This window comes from Lepeophtheirus salmonis, chromosome 12, assembly GCF_016086655.4.
Source record: "Lepeophtheirus salmonis chromosome 12, UVic_Lsal_1.4, whole genome shotgun sequence".
NCBI classification, from domain to species: domain Eukaryota; kingdom Metazoa; phylum Arthropoda; class Copepoda; order Siphonostomatoida; family Caligidae; genus Lepeophtheirus; species Lepeophtheirus salmonis.
This window is the reverse complement of record NC_052142.2, coordinates 642,142-660,040: the sequence shown is the minus strand read 5'-3', so window position 1 is coordinate 660,040 and position 17,899 is coordinate 642,142.

The following is a 17,899-nucleotide window of genomic DNA, read 5'->3' as shown; positions in this document are numbered from 1 at the left end:
AGGAAGGATACTTCTTATTAATAGGACGGGCATACAAACTCGTGCAAAGATAGGGAGTTACAAAGACATATACTAGTGATTAAAGTTTATTTAAAAAAATAAGCTGCCTATGATATTACGATTTTGGAGGAAATATCACGTGATTCTATGATGGAAAAGAGTTAATATAAAAAGTAGTTGAAATTTTCAAACTAAGGAATACTTGATTTACTTCGAGAAACTCATAAGCAACTTTCTTATTTCTATACTATGGATCTATTGACATTAAGATCTCTTAAATTTCTTCCCTTAAGATCACTTATGTAATATTTTATAAAATGCGTAATCAAAAACTAACGATAATCTCTTTAACCATAGTAGTAGATTACTAGTAAATTAATAAGTTAAAAGTATTAAAACTTATATTTTTTATATTAAGTTAAAGAAGTATGGGTAAAATAAAAATAAAAACTGAAAAAACAATTATCCATTAGAAAAAATATTAATTATAAATTTTAATTGAATTTATACACATAAAGTCAAACAAATTAATGATAAAAAATGAGATGATATAGAAGCTATTCATATTAAATATGAATAAGGGGAATAAGGAATTTAAATATTTTGAATATAATTATTATTTACTTTATTTGAATTTATACGAAGCACGGTGTTATATTGTTTAATAATTATTATTTACTACGAAGTGAGACCATTAGACTTATGTTTTCGAAATAACTATAATGGAACTGAAACTATCAATCAAACAACTACATTTACCAAAATATTTATTGATAATATATCTTGACAATAAGAGTTAAATATTTTAAAATATAAGACACCAACTATTTAATTAAAAGTTTATTTATATAATTTTGTCATTCGCCTTTTGGCAGCTGGATCGTTTTCTGCTCCGTATTTTGCTAATAAAATTTGCAATATAAATCCATTTGGCATTTTCTTCTTCTCCAGAGTAATAGTGCAATCCACCTTCTATTGATTCACTGAAAAATTTGGCAGCTAAATTCACGTTACATCTTTCGATTGGTCTTGGATTGATGACATTATGACTGAGTTGATGAGCATAACGAAATGAAGTTGACATTTCTTCCTTGTATAATTAAATTGAATTATTCAAACTAGAATTAACTGCTTTTTTATCAAAATCTGGGCATTTTAATTCCTTTGTATTAAGAAAGTTAGTTTAAATTATTGACTTGAATAAGGGATTTGTGTCAAACATATTTTTGGTAAATTTGTTAATAACAAAGCTATTTTCGTTATTGCATCCAAGCTCTTCCATGAATGTTCTATTCGTTGCATGTCTATCACAAATTGGTGTTACAATAAAAAAAAACCAAGTTAAGTGAGATTTTTAATAGAAATCCAAACCACTTCTTGATAGTAGATGAAGATATTTTTATTAGAGGAACCATGCAAAGTATATCGTGATAACTAGAAGCTACTCAGTAACTATGAAGTAAATAATTGTTTTTGGAGTGTTTCCTTGTTCCTCATTTTCGTAAAACTTTCCATTTGAATACTCACAGCGACGAGAACAATATAATTCATCAAATATGAGAATAACGATTCGATCTTTAGAAAAGAAAAAATAAATTCTTAATTCTCTCCTTTAAATAGACTTTTTATGTTCAGTAAACCCTTCTTCCATAGTTAAAATAGATGAAAATCTTCTCTAGTGTCTGAAAATATTATTAGTAATAGTTGCATGATGTACATTATTCATGTATAAATAATTTTAGTAATTGACAGATGGTAGAGAAAGATTGCCACTCTCCTAAATCAAACGATAGAGAGCTTGACTGGTGTCCATCCAAAGATAAGCATTAAGTACGGAGAATAACACCCATATTCATCACCATTATAGCAAACTTCAGTTGCTCCAAGGAAAAATTGTATTTTTGTCATTAGATGCATATGCTTCAACATTACACATAAATTCAATTTTTCAAATAATATCCAGTGAGTCTTTATCATTGTCTTCTTCCATATTAAGAAATACTTAAAGATGAGACAAAAGATTTTGGATACAATCAATTGTATCTTGGTATTCTATCTTTTGTACATAAATATAGCAATCATGACAGATAGTCTGCACAGAGATTTCTGGCATAAATTTGGAATATCTTATAGATGAGGGTACATGATTATCTAACATTATAATTCATGATACATCTGTCATCGGCACATCAGACATTATAAATTTATTACAATAGTTATGATCTGGTTATAGAAGAGCTTGAGAGACAAATTTTTCTCTCAAAATGATTTTCACAAATAACTAATTTCCACCAATTCGGAGGATATTGAAGGCTAGATAAGCATTCCTGTCTTGTAGTACGGTCTGCAGAGCTTTTTCGAAATGGAAATATGAGGGGTTTTTTGTGTATTTTAACTCCGTCCTTAAATTAATCAAGTTAAGTTAAAAGTTCATTTTCATAAATTCAAAGTTAACTAGTTAAGTTGAAGTTAAAATAACGCTGGTTAAATAATTAACTAGTTAAGTTAAAAGTTAATTAACTTAACCTTTAAGTTATTTAAGTTAAGTTGTATTAACTTGCCCAACTCTGGTTGAAGTCTTTTAGCAATGATCAGAGATTTATTTTACGTTTACATTAAATGTAGTAATATTATCGAATCACTTTAAGTTTAGTCGAGGGTATTTAAATAGTTTTTGATAGGTAACAGTAATTGAGTATTTATCTTGTATATTCCCAATATCCAGTGAATTACTATTATCAACAACTTGTAAATCTGGTCACATTTTCTCTACCTATATTCCTAAAATTGTACTAAAAATACCAAAGCCTGTGACATAATATATATAAATCTTATAAACAGAAACAATCATATTAGTATTTGTTCTGGCAAAGATATCTCTTTAATTTGATCAGATTATACCTTAAGGTTATGGGTAGTGATTTAATCAATTGTTTGAAAAAAAGACTTTTTATGTTGGACTACATCTTATGTGTTCATGAAAAACGTTCTTTGCTAAGAGGAATTCATATATCCGTTTCCTTACCTCTGTTTCTTTGGAAAGAGTTCTTAAATTAGTGTTGACTTGCTCTCATCTTCATTTAGATGGGGCATGGTAATATCAAAACAAAAGTTAAATCCTCGTAATTTGTGACAAAGGAAGACTTGAAGATACCGATGAGTTCATACCGTTTTGCTTCTGGATTTTTTCAAGAGAATATGAATATAGTTCATACATGAGTTACTCCTTGACTGTAGTGATGGACCTTAAGAGGAGTTCGAAATTTTTATCGAGTAATGATTAATTTCCTCAATCTAGGTTTTCAATCGTAAATAAAAGCAACTTGAAGTCTTAGCACGACAAGTCATAAAGAAGAGTTTGAGAAAATTTACCAACATTTCTTCCCACAAATGTCAATTTAATTTTTGTTATTGAGGAATGACTAATTTCTAGCTACTTAATAAAGTTAACAACAAAATATATAAATCTCTCTCTCTCTCTTCATACAATTCATAGAAATATAAATACTATGTCTATCAGAGCCCTCGAATCTCTTTGTAATTGAAGGAAATATTAATTTTTTGGAAATTTGTTGTAAATTTGAAAGCATTTGTGAAATAAATACGCTTGACTCATACTTCTTATCTATCAAACTTTTATTTTTTTTCTTCATAGAATGGAATATTTCATTCATACATGGTGATATCTAGATGCTCCTTTATTTTGTATAGTACATTGAAATCAATTTCAATTTATTTATATAGTCTATAATTTTTTCCCAATTTGCAATTAATTTCAAATAAGTTGATTCAATCACTTTTTTGAATATTATAATGTTTTAAAAGATTCGGAAAAATGATATTGTATTTCATTTTTAATTTCTACAATATGAAAATAATTCATCAAAGAAAGTGATGATGATCATTCTGGCAGTCCTTGAAAAAATGAAAAAAAAATAAAAAAAATATAGCTCATAGAACTCTTCGAAATATTACTGCAAAAGTTTATTATTATAAAAACACTTTGTTCATGTATATATATATATAAGGAAAAGTGTAAAACTTTATTATTATCCTCATATCTAGATAGTTGTTGAATCTGGTTATTTGTTAAGAGTATAAAATCCTTTAGGGGTGATGGACTAGGGATAAAGGAGTGACATGGTTGTCATTTACAATTCATTGACAGACCTACCCATTTCATATGTGATATATTAATAAGCAGAAAATTCCACATTCTTCTAGAGGATAATAGATATCCTTGAATATATTTTTAAATTCTTGATGATTTTTTTGTCTGAAAACAATAACATAGTTAAAGTGGGATGAACCAAAGTTATATTTATATCATGCATGTCTGAGTACAAATATTCCAAGTAAATATGACTCCGGATTTCATAACAAACTGTCATTGGATTTAGTATATTAAAAGTTCTAGACATCCTCAAATCTGATGAACAATTATTTCTTCACATTAAGTATCCATTTTCTGATCACTGGAATGAAATATATATTTGAGTAGTTTTCATAACTTCATAACTAGAAGTAACATTTGTTATCTTTATCACTCCAATGATTGACAAGTGTAAAGCTACATCTATATTCCTTAAACTTGCGGAAACATCTAAGCATGCTGGCTTCTGAAGCTTCTTGGTCTTTTGAGGAACACTCTTTGGGTCATCAACCTCGGATAAATATCACAATTTAGCATAGTATTGATAGAACATATTTGAGCATGACTATGAACAGTAATCTATGTTTTCAAAAAATATAAACAGTCACTGCTAGTATCTGATCAACGAAATGATGCCATTCGTCTTATTAAGTTCACATGAGAGCATTAACAAGTATTTAAATGAAAAGCTCGCTCTAAAATGATCAGATATAGTTGAACCTGAAGGTAACAGAAAATGCAAGCCTGTGTTTCCCGTCATTGACGCAGCTACAGCTCTCACAGACCTGGTAGGACAAGAAAGTCCCTTTTTATTTGATGGTCTTGGAGTTAAATTTACTTACTACTCTTGCTCACATCTAGGAAGAGAACGACAGTTACAGGAAAGCACATCACTTTGTGAGGTCAGTAACACTTACAAATAATGTGGCTAGAAGAGTTTTAAAACTAATGAGTGACTCTGCGACTCAAATCACAACTGAGCCAGGGAGGAGAAGCTGCTCTTTATAAATTAAGAGTACTGCAGGAACAAATTTGACAGTTCCAAGAAAACGACAATAAGGTAGTGATAATACACAAATTAGTGACATCCTAACTGACAATTTGATTTTTGTTTGTTTTTTAATTATATAATTTTATGTATATGTATTAAAAATAGATAAAATTTCGAGAAGTATTTATTGGTTTACATCTAAATTCAAGAAAACTGTATTAAATTTCAACGGTTATCATTTTTAATGTTAAAGCATCAACCACAGGATGGCTGCAATGAAAACAAAAACATAATATCTCGAATTGGATAAGAGTCAATAGAGACAATTGCGCCTGGGACAACGACAAAGTTACGATGATCTTCAATTTTAGTCTATGTTATCAAAATAGCATTCAATACAAATGGGCCTATTCTATAACTTTAGCTAAGATATAAAGCACTTGAAGAAAAAATAAAAAAAAATATTTGCTTCTAAGTAAGGTCCTTCATTTTACTCAATTTTCTAGTGGTTATATACATTTTATATTAACTGTAATCAAGATTAAGTAATAAATAATTATTTTTTCAAATGCTGAATGTTTGTATAAATTTGTTATTTATTTTCATTTTCATCTATATAGTTATTTCATGTCGAAGTATGGCACTGAATTGTAAATATACCCTTAAAACTTTAAGCCTTTGACGGCCAAACCCTTAGTGGTTGAAAGTTTTAATTGTCATTTTCGTGTTCTACAGCTTAAATAAAAATCATAATTGTGGAGTTCAGCTTGTAGGCATTCCAATACCTAAATTTTGTTGCATAGGGTAATTAATTACATAAGTTAAAGTTAAAAACACAAAGTTACACAATATAGATATGCAAATTATTAGTAAATGATAAACATACAAAATGAAACAATGAATGTTTTAATAGAAAAATAATATTAGAATTAAATCCATCTCCTGTAATAATCTCAATTCGAGCAGCAAGTAGAATTATACTTTTTTATATATATATTTCTCTAAAAAGAACAAAAATAAAAAACCAGAAATGTTAATTAATCTATTCAAATTTTAATTCTTAATAAAGTATCTTAAATAGGAAACTAAGCCTCCCTAGTTTGACAATTCTGGCAGCTATTATTAGCTTAATATAGTTTTCTAATATGTAATCGTAGAGAATTCGATAAATAAGTAAATATCTACTTAATCTGAAGATAAGACCATTAAGACATCTTTTCCAGTTTTTATTTAAATTTGTAACATAATACTGTTGATAGAAAAACATTGGTTACTTATATATATACGTCTAAATCTAATACCCCGTTGTTTTTTAAAGTTCCATTTGATAGTCAGTAAATTTTTGATACTTTTTAATTTACTATACTGGTATAGTTGGCTCTCAATACTCTGTAGATTATCCCTACATCGCAATTTAAAATGAAAATGGTGCTATAAATTAAATCTTCAACACTTGTTAGAGCTCAAAATTCATCAAATACTGTATTTAACATAGGAATTTCATCAATTTAGCATTGAATGTCTCATGGTTCATATTATTTAGTTGTAGTTCAACGAAGGGCATGCTAACATGGGCTGGGAAATTTGATGAAGGTTATTATTAATCATGGATAATACTTCAAATATACATCCATAATTAATAATCTCCTCCTTTGGTTCATTAAGAAAGTATTTTTTCATGAAGGATATTTAAATATTCCCTGATTACTATGAAGTGCTTGAAATAGTAATCTGCTCCTTTTAGCCAAGTTCCCTAGCGTATAATGACTGGAACTCGGGATAAGTGAATTTAGTCAGAAGTAGGTAAGATTATACGATTTGCCTCAGACTAAAACCCCACTGATATTATTTATCTTATAAAATATCGTGTTTTGTTCTAATAATATATATATATTTTTTTTTTTAAATTATATATAATTTTTTTTTGATGGAAGAATATACCTATATAGAAATGTGAATAATTCATGCTTATTGAGTATTGAATCAAGTTTATATATTTTTTCACCAGAATGGTGAATAAAATTAAATGATATTAACCTACAAAATATATATATATATATATGAAGGTTCATTATATTATTTTATTTGTTATTTTCTATACATTGTTTATGAGATATAATTTTGTAAGTCAAAAATTAACTAGGTGACAGTAGTTGTCACAACTTTGCGCAATTAATTTGTTAGTTAGTATTAAAGTTGGGTAGTTTTAGTTCAAAGTGAGAACAGGAAAAGTTATTCACTTGAAACCATTGTGATTAAATTCGAATCACAGTCGTTCCTAGACAAAGAAATATACAAAAAATATCTAAATTGCCTTAAAAATATTTTTTGGTTGGATCAATTAATTGGAGTACTATAATGTCTATTTATATCTTATCAGTACATTCCATCTGACCAATAATAATAAAAATTAATAAGCTCTAACGTTCCGAAATACTTTACTAATTAATGTATTAAGAGATGTAACTTTTCTATATAAAAAAATTAGTTTTATGATTCGAAAAGGAAAAACAGTTGGTATTCTTGTTATTCTTTCACAAAATATTCATTCTGTAATAGATTATTGTGTTATAGACCTATTTCTTTTACAATGTTTAGAAAATTCCCATCTATTTTGGTTTTAATTTTATTAATAGAAAATGCAAAGAAAAGTATCGCCCTACGTCTGAATTGCACAAAAGGAATGTTGGGAAATTTGAACTTATTGACATGAGGAAAATATGATGGTGCATCAGATATGCTCTTTTAATTGCTCTTATTGTAATATATTCTTATAGTTCTTTATTATGGGACTTCTTCCCTTGTCCTTCACTCCTCCATCTATACATATATATCTTTGGTTCCACAATACTAAAGTACTCCGCTAGGGGTAAACATACATTTATATACAACACTTATAGTACCCTTTCTAGAGTTGAACGACATTTAATATCCCCCCTTCCTCAAACGTATTAAGAACTTTGAAATATTAAAAACGAGTTATAATAACTTCTACTTCTACTTCGACCTCGCCACAATGAGTGTCCCTTGTATTATAGACATATACAACGTCGAGCATCTTAATACCTCAAAATTCATCGATAAATATGGTATTAAAGCCGTTCCAGCCAAATGAGTAATGACAAATTATTGGAGGTTGTTAGTTAAGATGTCATTTCTAAAATGAAAGTAAAGTCGAATGGAAAGATATTTCATAGCCAAAGATTAAACTAACGACAATTGGGATCAATCAATTGGAATAGTGGAATAGCAATTGGAATAGTTATACTGATTGGTCTTTTAAACGGCTATTTTTAGGATCGACTATATATTATCCACGTGATAGAGACAATCATAACAAATGATAAAATCACTATAGAGTTCGTATTTCAATGCATATAAATAACTATAGGTATTGAATTTGAGGTTAATAAATTTAAGATGCCATCGGTCATCAAAATCTAAGGGATTATTAATGAAGAATAAATTTATGCAGAACTATCATAAATATAAAATAGTCTCCTACCAATTTCCAAGGCCATCAGTGCATTTAATAAAAAAAAGTTGTCATTCCTATTGTAGAGCACCTATAGACCGATTTCGAGTTAGAGCATAAAAAATTAAATGGAACAAAGTTGTAAATTAAAGTTTAGCAACATTGAATTGTAAGAATAAGTTGATAAATAGAGAATTTACAGGAATATTCCTATTTTAAATTTTGAGCTACTCTATGGATTGTTAAAAACTATGCATACTAGAAGAAACCCAAGTCTTGTACTTAAATGTGTTCGTTTTTTACTAACTATTAAATGGAACTATGAGTGTACTAGTTTGGAATAATAAGTATGTATTAGTAAAATTCAATTTTATAATTTATAAGATAATTTATAATGAAATATCAAGAAGACCATTGGAAAGTTATAACTTAGAAGAAGCTGGTCCTATACCATGTTCTTCAATTTAAGACTTGGGTATACTCATTGAATTTAAAAAATATCTGATAGCATGTCTTTAATTTTACTTAAGGATTATTAATAGTTTAAAATCTTCAAAACATTGGGTATAGAGCTATTTTAAATCTATAAGGATCTCCATCTTAAAGCAGTAGTACACTTTTCTCTCTCCTAATTCATAACAAAACAAAAAGCTAATTTTCAAAATGCAGATCTTCAAATCATGAGTACTCTCAGTTTGGCTCCAGGGTTCTCTTTACGATCGATAAAAGTCCCATTCCCAACTATAAGTAAGAAGTTGGAATATTGTTTAAATTGCGGTGAGCGTGAAAACCACGCCTGAGAGAATGCTATAAAAATATTTTAACATTGAGAGACAACGTGTCTTCTCTAGATAATAATTAATACTTATTTACATCAATTAATATAAGCAACACATGTGTGCGACTGATTCCTATGATGAAATAATGATTTGAATTATTATGAACAATACACGAGAAATTAGATGGTCCTCCCTACATAGCCAATCATTAATTGAATATTCATTCAATGTATATATTAAAATATGTCATACTTCAAGATGGAAATAATGTTTAAATTGTGGAGAGCGTAAAAATTTGCGTTAAAAAATGTTATGAAAAATACGTAACATTGAGAGACAAAATCTACTGACAGAGATTGCTATTACCTATAGTGCTTTTTGCTCGCTATTACGTTAGAAATGTCAAAATAGAGAAGAATCTTTAATAAGAGCATTCATATCTTGCAAACATATAACTTTTTTATTATTTACACCTACCACAATTTAGTCAATATTCACATCCCTCGTTATATTCAAATGATATAATACCATGTTTTTTTATATGGATCGAATGTTTCTTTCAAGCATTTCGTAGAGACATTTTTCTCAAGAACAGAATAATAGCCCGTGCTTAAACTCATTTAAATATTTTAAGAATTCACATTGACGCACAGTTTAACCAACAAAACCCTTAGATGCTTATTATTATTTTTTATTTTTTGACCTGATAATTATTTTATTTACACTTACCAACAGGGTCGTTTCAGATGTAAAAAAAATTGCAATTTTAAAACATTTTATTAAAATGTGTTTGTTTGTTATATTACGAATGCACAACAAAAAATATTTAAGGGTTAAGGTCAATTCATTTATATGCTGACGCCTCTTCAAATACCTGCTATGAACATATTTCCAAAGATCAGGCCTAGTTTTTCATTATGGCCAAAATTGTTCAACCTATCAAATAAGTATATAAGTAGTAGGAGAAGAGAAGGCATTTATTAATGGTCATTAATAAATAAAAGATTTCCAATGAGGAATTATAACAATCTATAACGATAGCCAAAAGCTTTCAACTACAGGATGGGAGAAAATAATATCTTGGTTTTTCCAGACATACAGGATTTCTCGTTGGCCTAGAGCTTCATATGTTACCCGTATTGAATTCAGTTGAATATTAATTGTCATCTCATTCTCATATGCCACGAGTAAAATTGTCAGTTGATTTGACAATGGAGTTTGTTCCTTGTAAACTTGGATGGACATTATATTGAAAAGGGTCTTCCCCCAAGTGATCGCCCGGAATGAATGCCCTACTCATCTTAAGGTTTTAAACCCGAGTCAAGATGAATTCATAGTATACATGATGAAAAACTTAAATAACTACACCTTACATATTCTATCAATATTGAATTTCAAAAGATTTAAAATATTTAACGTTAGCCTTCTCGATATGTTCATATTCTACGTCGAGCAATGCAATATCAATCATGTTTTTTGTCAAAATGAATGATAGGAATGATATTTAACTGTAGTAATGAGATGCTATCAATTCCTTGGATTCCTCCAATATATCTGACATCTAATTATTTATTCTTTCCGTATGATAACACCAATAAAGAATTCTATGGAGTCTCTCTTAGTATGAGGATCTTTAACTCATCAGCTTTCTCATTTGTTACTGTATTGATTCATTCATTTTTTTTAAAATCTAAGTATATGGTCTTGCAGTAAGGGTTTAGATTCGTGGTCATATCGATATTGGAAGCACAATATGCCAAATAAATATAATATTCTAAGATTTCCTAAATTGATCAAACATAACTGTTGAAGAATAAAATTGCATTAGGTAAATAAATGTTGAACTGTTGGATAATTTATTATCAACAATCTATATAATACATTTTTATAATTTTCAACTAATCATTTAAAATTTAATATATCGTTTATGTATTTTCTTATTCATCTTACTGGGATAATTTTTTTACATCTAATAATTTATTTATTAATTTTCTTATATCCTTTATACTCATGTTTGTTAACTATTAGATATATTTTTAAATAAAAGGATATTTGGATTACAAATGTAATAAAAATAAATGTTTAGTTAAAGAAAAATATTTACTATATTTGTTTCTTACTGGATTTATGTAATCATCAACTAAAAATTACAACAATTCAATGTACATGATCAGAAAGATGTTATTTATAATAATCATAATTTATATTATTTAGTAATTAAATAGATTTCAATAAATTTTATACATAGCAAATACATATTATTTCGGAAAATAATTACAGAAATTGATCAATAATATTCATTAAACAAAAGTATTCACCTTGTAATTATTAAATGAGTTTTACATAATAAAAGATGGGCTTCAAGTTCATGTATTGCACCGACTGCTAGTCAGGATAGACATATTTTACATAACACACAACCAATCATATTCTATGCAGTCACTATAGGAAGTCAAACATAAATCCTTTACGCATTATGGTATACCCTTGTATTTCTATTAGCCTTGTTTCTTCCTATTTTCTTGCTGGTTGTAGCTGATATAATAAAACGTGATGAGAGCTAAGTTTCTTCCCGAAAATATTTGATTTTCGTTTTTTTTAAATACCTAAAATACAGTTCCTGGACTTTATGGAGACAGCGGACTATATGGAGACAGCTTTGTATCTATATTTTTCTGTCTCCATATAGTCCGTTTCGGAATATATGGAGACAGCAGATTATTTAAATAGAACTAGTTCGAAGTCATCGTCATATTAGCTTGCTAGATGAATTTATGGGTTCTAGTGACCTTTTCGTCTTGTAACGTGTTTGCCATGAGGATATATAAAGAGGAACTTACAGCAGAAAGAGGGAGGTGAGAGAAGTGAGGATTTGAATATGCATGGAAAGCCATTTCATTCATGGTCATTTGGATGGATCTCTCCTCCAGAACAATAGGATATCTGTTCATTATTCCCTTTCCTAGGAAAATCCAATTCACAAGTCTTCTCATGCTCACTTCGAGGGATATCGACTCTTAAGGCCATGTCCGTTGAACAAGTGCTTCACTCGGTCATTGGATCTTGTACCCTTTAATGGAAAGATCCTTGATTGTGCAAGTGACTCTTCATGTAAAGGTCTGTCATAGTGACTTCTGATCTCGTTAATTATTGTCCCTATATATAAATTCCTCCAGATCCTCTACGGAATCATCGTATACTTATACATATAAAAACTAAGGAGTTCCATTAAATGACAGAAAGAACCGATTAGAAATAGAGAGAGTTATCATCCTCCATCCACAGCTCCTTCTTTTAAATTATTGAAATTCAACTCTGCTTCGTCTCCTACTCTAAGGAAACTTTTCCATTAAGATTCCTTCAGTGTCCTTGATGTATATAACGCAGAAATTATCATCCTTATCACTTTATATCAATTCCATTTATAAGTTGGACTTTTTTATATACTGTCTAAACGGATAATTATAAAGCCTGGACACTTCAATCTCACGCCTGATTTATTTATTGCTACTGAGTCTCTTTTGTCATTGTAAAACAAGTGCAAGATAATTCTAGACTAGTAAATATAATGTGCTTCTCTTTTCTCGATATTTTGGTCTACAATTCATATTCTATTCTGATATTACATATAAATACTTATTTAGAACTGGAGAGTTCCAAAATAAGAAATAATTCCCAAATGAATTGCCCAGTGAGGAACAAAGAGTTTTATTTCTCATGCAAGGTTCCTTCGATGAAACTCGTGAATCACGTTCCTTCCAATGTGGACTTTTTTTTTCGTCTCTTATTCTGAGAAAAATATTTCATTGTTAAGAATCCTTCAGTTTCTTTGATGTATATAATGCGGAAATCCCTTGGAAAAAAGTAGAAGTCAATTTTAGACTCTCAGTGATTATGCATCCTTCTGTCTCGATACTTTTGTCTGCAATACATATTGTATTTTAGACAAAAATTATAAAAATAGATCTTGTGACTAGTGGAGCCCTAAGTGACTATGTGATAAAAAATTATCAGTGAACTCTTAACTTTTTGCAATTTTGAAACATAGATATTCCTAATCATTTAAAAAAAAAAATTAAGTTTGCATATCACCGTATTGGAATATTACCCCCATGAAGATTTAGGATCTCCACACTAATAAAGATTATTAATCAATGTTTCCTATAACAGTTCTTAAATATAATTATCTGTTATTTTAAAAATACTCATTAATGACATTAATACAAATAATATAATAATATAGTATAATTAATATAATCATCATTAATCCAGACGTTCATAATTATAGGCTAACTATTTATTTTTTATCCTGCTTTTCTTTGATTATACTTATGATCTGAATAAAACCATTTTTTTAGAGTGAATCCTTTATTTAATGACACCATATGAAAGTTCAAAACTAAGAAGATAATTTAGTAATTTTTATCAAAAACTTGCATAATGAGAATTCGACCTTTTTTTACCAGAGAGAATGCTACTATTAGCCTCATTTAGGAGATTTTTGCTAAATATGTTATGTTATTGAAATCCAACATTAGCAAAATAATTAGTAAAGTGATGTTATTTTTTACACTTCAACCCAATAGAATGATAGGAATATGCTGTTTCTAATAAATTGACAGGTTTGTAAAGCATGGTCTTTGATTTGTCGATGTCAATAAAATTTATCGAGTTTGTTTGGTGAGAATATCATATTGTAAACATAACTAACACGTAATGTAGTTAAATATAATAATAAATCTGAAGCCCTATTAACACTATCTTGATAAGTTTTGATGAGATCGCAATCCTCGCCAGAAAATTCAAAACCATGAGTTATTGAAATTGAGCTATTTTTAAGCTGCAAATAGTACCTTACAATTATTAAATAATAATTCCATAGTCAAGAAGAATGGCTAACTAATAATTGATTTTAGGTCTTTTTTCTGTTTCTTTTCAGATGAAAGGTTGTCTGATACAATACAGGTAAAACTTGTGTAGGTACAAAATTGAATATATGCTTTAAAATTTATAAGCAACTTCTAGAAGGAGTTGAGTTAAAGAATGCCTGAGGAACAACAATGAAAAGAAGAAGACAATTAATGTTGAAAAATGTACATGACGCACAAAAGTGAGCCCAACTTTACGCACATCCGTGGGCCCAACTTTAACAGGATATTTCTTTGAATTCCATTAAACGTACCATGAAAAAATACGTTCTATTATATGATGAAAAGGCTTTATGACTTGATAGCCATAAAAATTCAGTCAATACAGTTCCAATAAAGAAACGATATTTCGTCTTGGTACGAAGGATTGAAAGGATGTACAAAGTTTCATGAGTAATTACAGCATATGTATTTCATTTCTGAGTTTGCTATTTATTTGGATTCACGAAATCTCCCTAGTTTCTCACCATGCCAACATGTCCACTATGATGAACCAATGAGGAATTGATCTTTTGGGCTATGAATGGTTCAATTCCTTTCGTAAAATCAAGATATTTGGTGGCTATAGAATGAAATGCAGAACCACAAATCTAAGGAATATTAACTCAGGATTTCAGTTCCTTGAAGTAGATGAGCATTAACTACGTTGGTAATTTTTTAGAGTTCTTGGATGAGGAGTAAGGACCTACTCCAGTATACGAATGTCTTTCACTTATTTACTGGAAATATGAATCTTTCAAGTCCCAAAACACAGATTGATGAATATGTATAAAATCGACGATAATATTAAAAACAGATGTAAAAATATAATTATTTAATTTATAACCCATGTTTTTATTGAAATATTTCTTTACATAACATTAAAAATTCCTTTAAATTTCAGTAAGGGAAAAGGCAAGTTTTTTTCGCCCACTAAAAATTGTTAGCGTACTACGGCTCTTTTTCTTTCTTTTAAATCAGTGTGCACACTCTCATTTCTTGTTCATGAATCTTGAATGCTGCATACTAATGATAAAGATAGATGATCTATCTTTAAAAAAAAAGAGACCAATCTGGGTGTCCAACTCTACTCCACCCACTAAATCTATGAGGCTAGCTTTTAATCCTGTTATCTCCTGTGGAATATGGAATTTGGTGATTTCTTGTGAATGATGATGATTGATTTTCGTTAGTGAGAGATCAGTCCTAAGACTAATATCCCTATCAGTCTTTTTTTTCCCTATCATTCTCATCTTTTCAACCCTTCAACGGTCCTAGGGACATCGGTCTTCAGTCCTACGGTTACCTACCTTTTTATTTTCTTCACTAATAGCTGAACTCAAGAATATAAGAACCCAGAAAATAATTAATGATATCTAGAACATATGATAATACGTTCTAGTCAAACATTTACTAAAGATATCTTGTCTCTCTTAAAGAGGTTATGAATTAAGATGTAACTACACTGACACAAATGACATAGTTAGTAGTAACAAATTTCAGCTGTTGTAGTTTTTACAAAAGACCGATAAAGACAAGTCCTAGGACAGACAATTTTTATTAGGACCGGATAGATAGGACTTCAGTCTTTTTAATGTCTTAGACCGATCCAACACTAATCTCCGTCTCTTCATTTTTCGTAACTCTTTGAGAACATATAAGTCCAATGAAATAAAATACGCATCAAAAATTTTATTTTTATATATACACATGTAATTTGATTTACTCCACTGTTTTAGTATTTCTTTGTTACCTCTGCCAAAAGTTGAACGGAGGTGAAGTTTTTGGACCTGCTTGTTTGTTAGTGACCAGGATTACAACAAACGTTGAGGATTGATTTTGATAAAACTTGGTTCGAAGATTATATGGTCACAGTAAGAAGACATTAAATTATGAAAGGTCAAGGTAACACTAGAGTAAACAATAAAGAGACTACCATAACTTTGAAAAAAATTAAGATAAATAATTCTATTTGATCTTAGTCAGAGGTATTACACTCTAGTTTACTTACTAATTCTAGTTTGTCTATTATTTTATGCTTATGATCTATATTTGCTTATATACTTAAGAACTTGAATATTGCCTAAATTCATGTGAGCGTTAATTGAAAAAAAAATGTATCTATTGGTGAAGAAAAAAATGAATACTCCTAGCAGTTATTTCTATCTGGTTAAAAAATTCTAACGTGCCAGTTATCATCTGCAAAGATTATTATTATTTAGTATACTGATATCTGTCACATATTTTTATAATTCTCTCATAGGCGAAGTTGTTGCGCATCACTACCTTGTACCCAGCTCATAAGGTTGTAAAACCCAAGGTTAATAGAAATACTAGGATATACCGTCATGTAATCAGGTTTGCTAGAATTTTTAATCTTATGTATTGTACCGAATGCTGGGCAAGACAGGCAGATTTTAACAAAACACGCAACTATTCATAGTCTATTACGTCACTATTGTTGGAATTTTTAATTTAATGTATCATACCAAATGCTGGGTAGGAAAAACAGATTTTGACCAAACCACACAACCAGTCATCTAGTATGACGTCAATATTAAAAGCGTGGTGGAAGTCAAACATCAGTCGTACATGTGTTATGGTATAGCTTTTTATTTCTATTAAGCTTGGTCAAACCTAAACATTTTTGGGGTGAGAGTTTTGTTATTATTGGCAACCTAATGAGTATTTTCATTTTTGAAAGACGTCATTATTATTCTTTCATTTTTCGAGAAAAAATGAAGCATTCTATGTATAAAGTGTAGTCACGATAATGTGTGTTCATTCGTGTTGGATTGAAGAATATAAGTACCAAAATACTAATAATAATACGTTCTAGTCAAACATATCCTCCTTTTAACTTCAGGTATATTTTTACTTTGAAAGAGGGTATGAATTATGATGAAACTTCAGTGACTCAAATGACGTAGTTAGTAGTAACTACATAATTTCAACTGTTTCAGTTTCCATAAAAGACTGATATGGACTGGTCCTAAGATTGACAAATTTTATAAGGACATATAGGACTACAGTCTTTTTTTTTTTTTTTTTTTTTTTGAGCAATCCAAAACAAGTACTCATGAATGACAGAGAGTAATTTTGACAATTCGTTGTAGAGTTATAAATATATGTTGGACTCAAAGAAGAATGAAAGATCAAAAACGTGTAATTCCTATTTATGTCCTTGGTTGATACGGAGTGGGATTTGTGTTTATTTCCTTCATCTAACAGCTGTTCGCAGCTAATTGAATGTAACGTCATGACAGCTAAACTGCTTTTGTCTTAAACATTCTTCAAATTGCCCGGATTACCATGTCAATTTTCGTTTTTTTCAGTACGATTTTCAACCATATTTATCTATCACATTTTAGTATTACCTAAGTAACTAAACTTTGGTAATTTTTCTCACATACAACCTTTGACTTTCGAATTCCGTCACACATTATCTGGAAGTTTGACATAAATTCAGATGAAATAATATTTTAATTGACTATAGACTAAAGTTGAACGATCTATCGTTATCATACCTCTTTCTGAACATGCATAATAATACCCTTGAAAAATTAGAAGTATAGGATTCCCAGGTATTCAAAC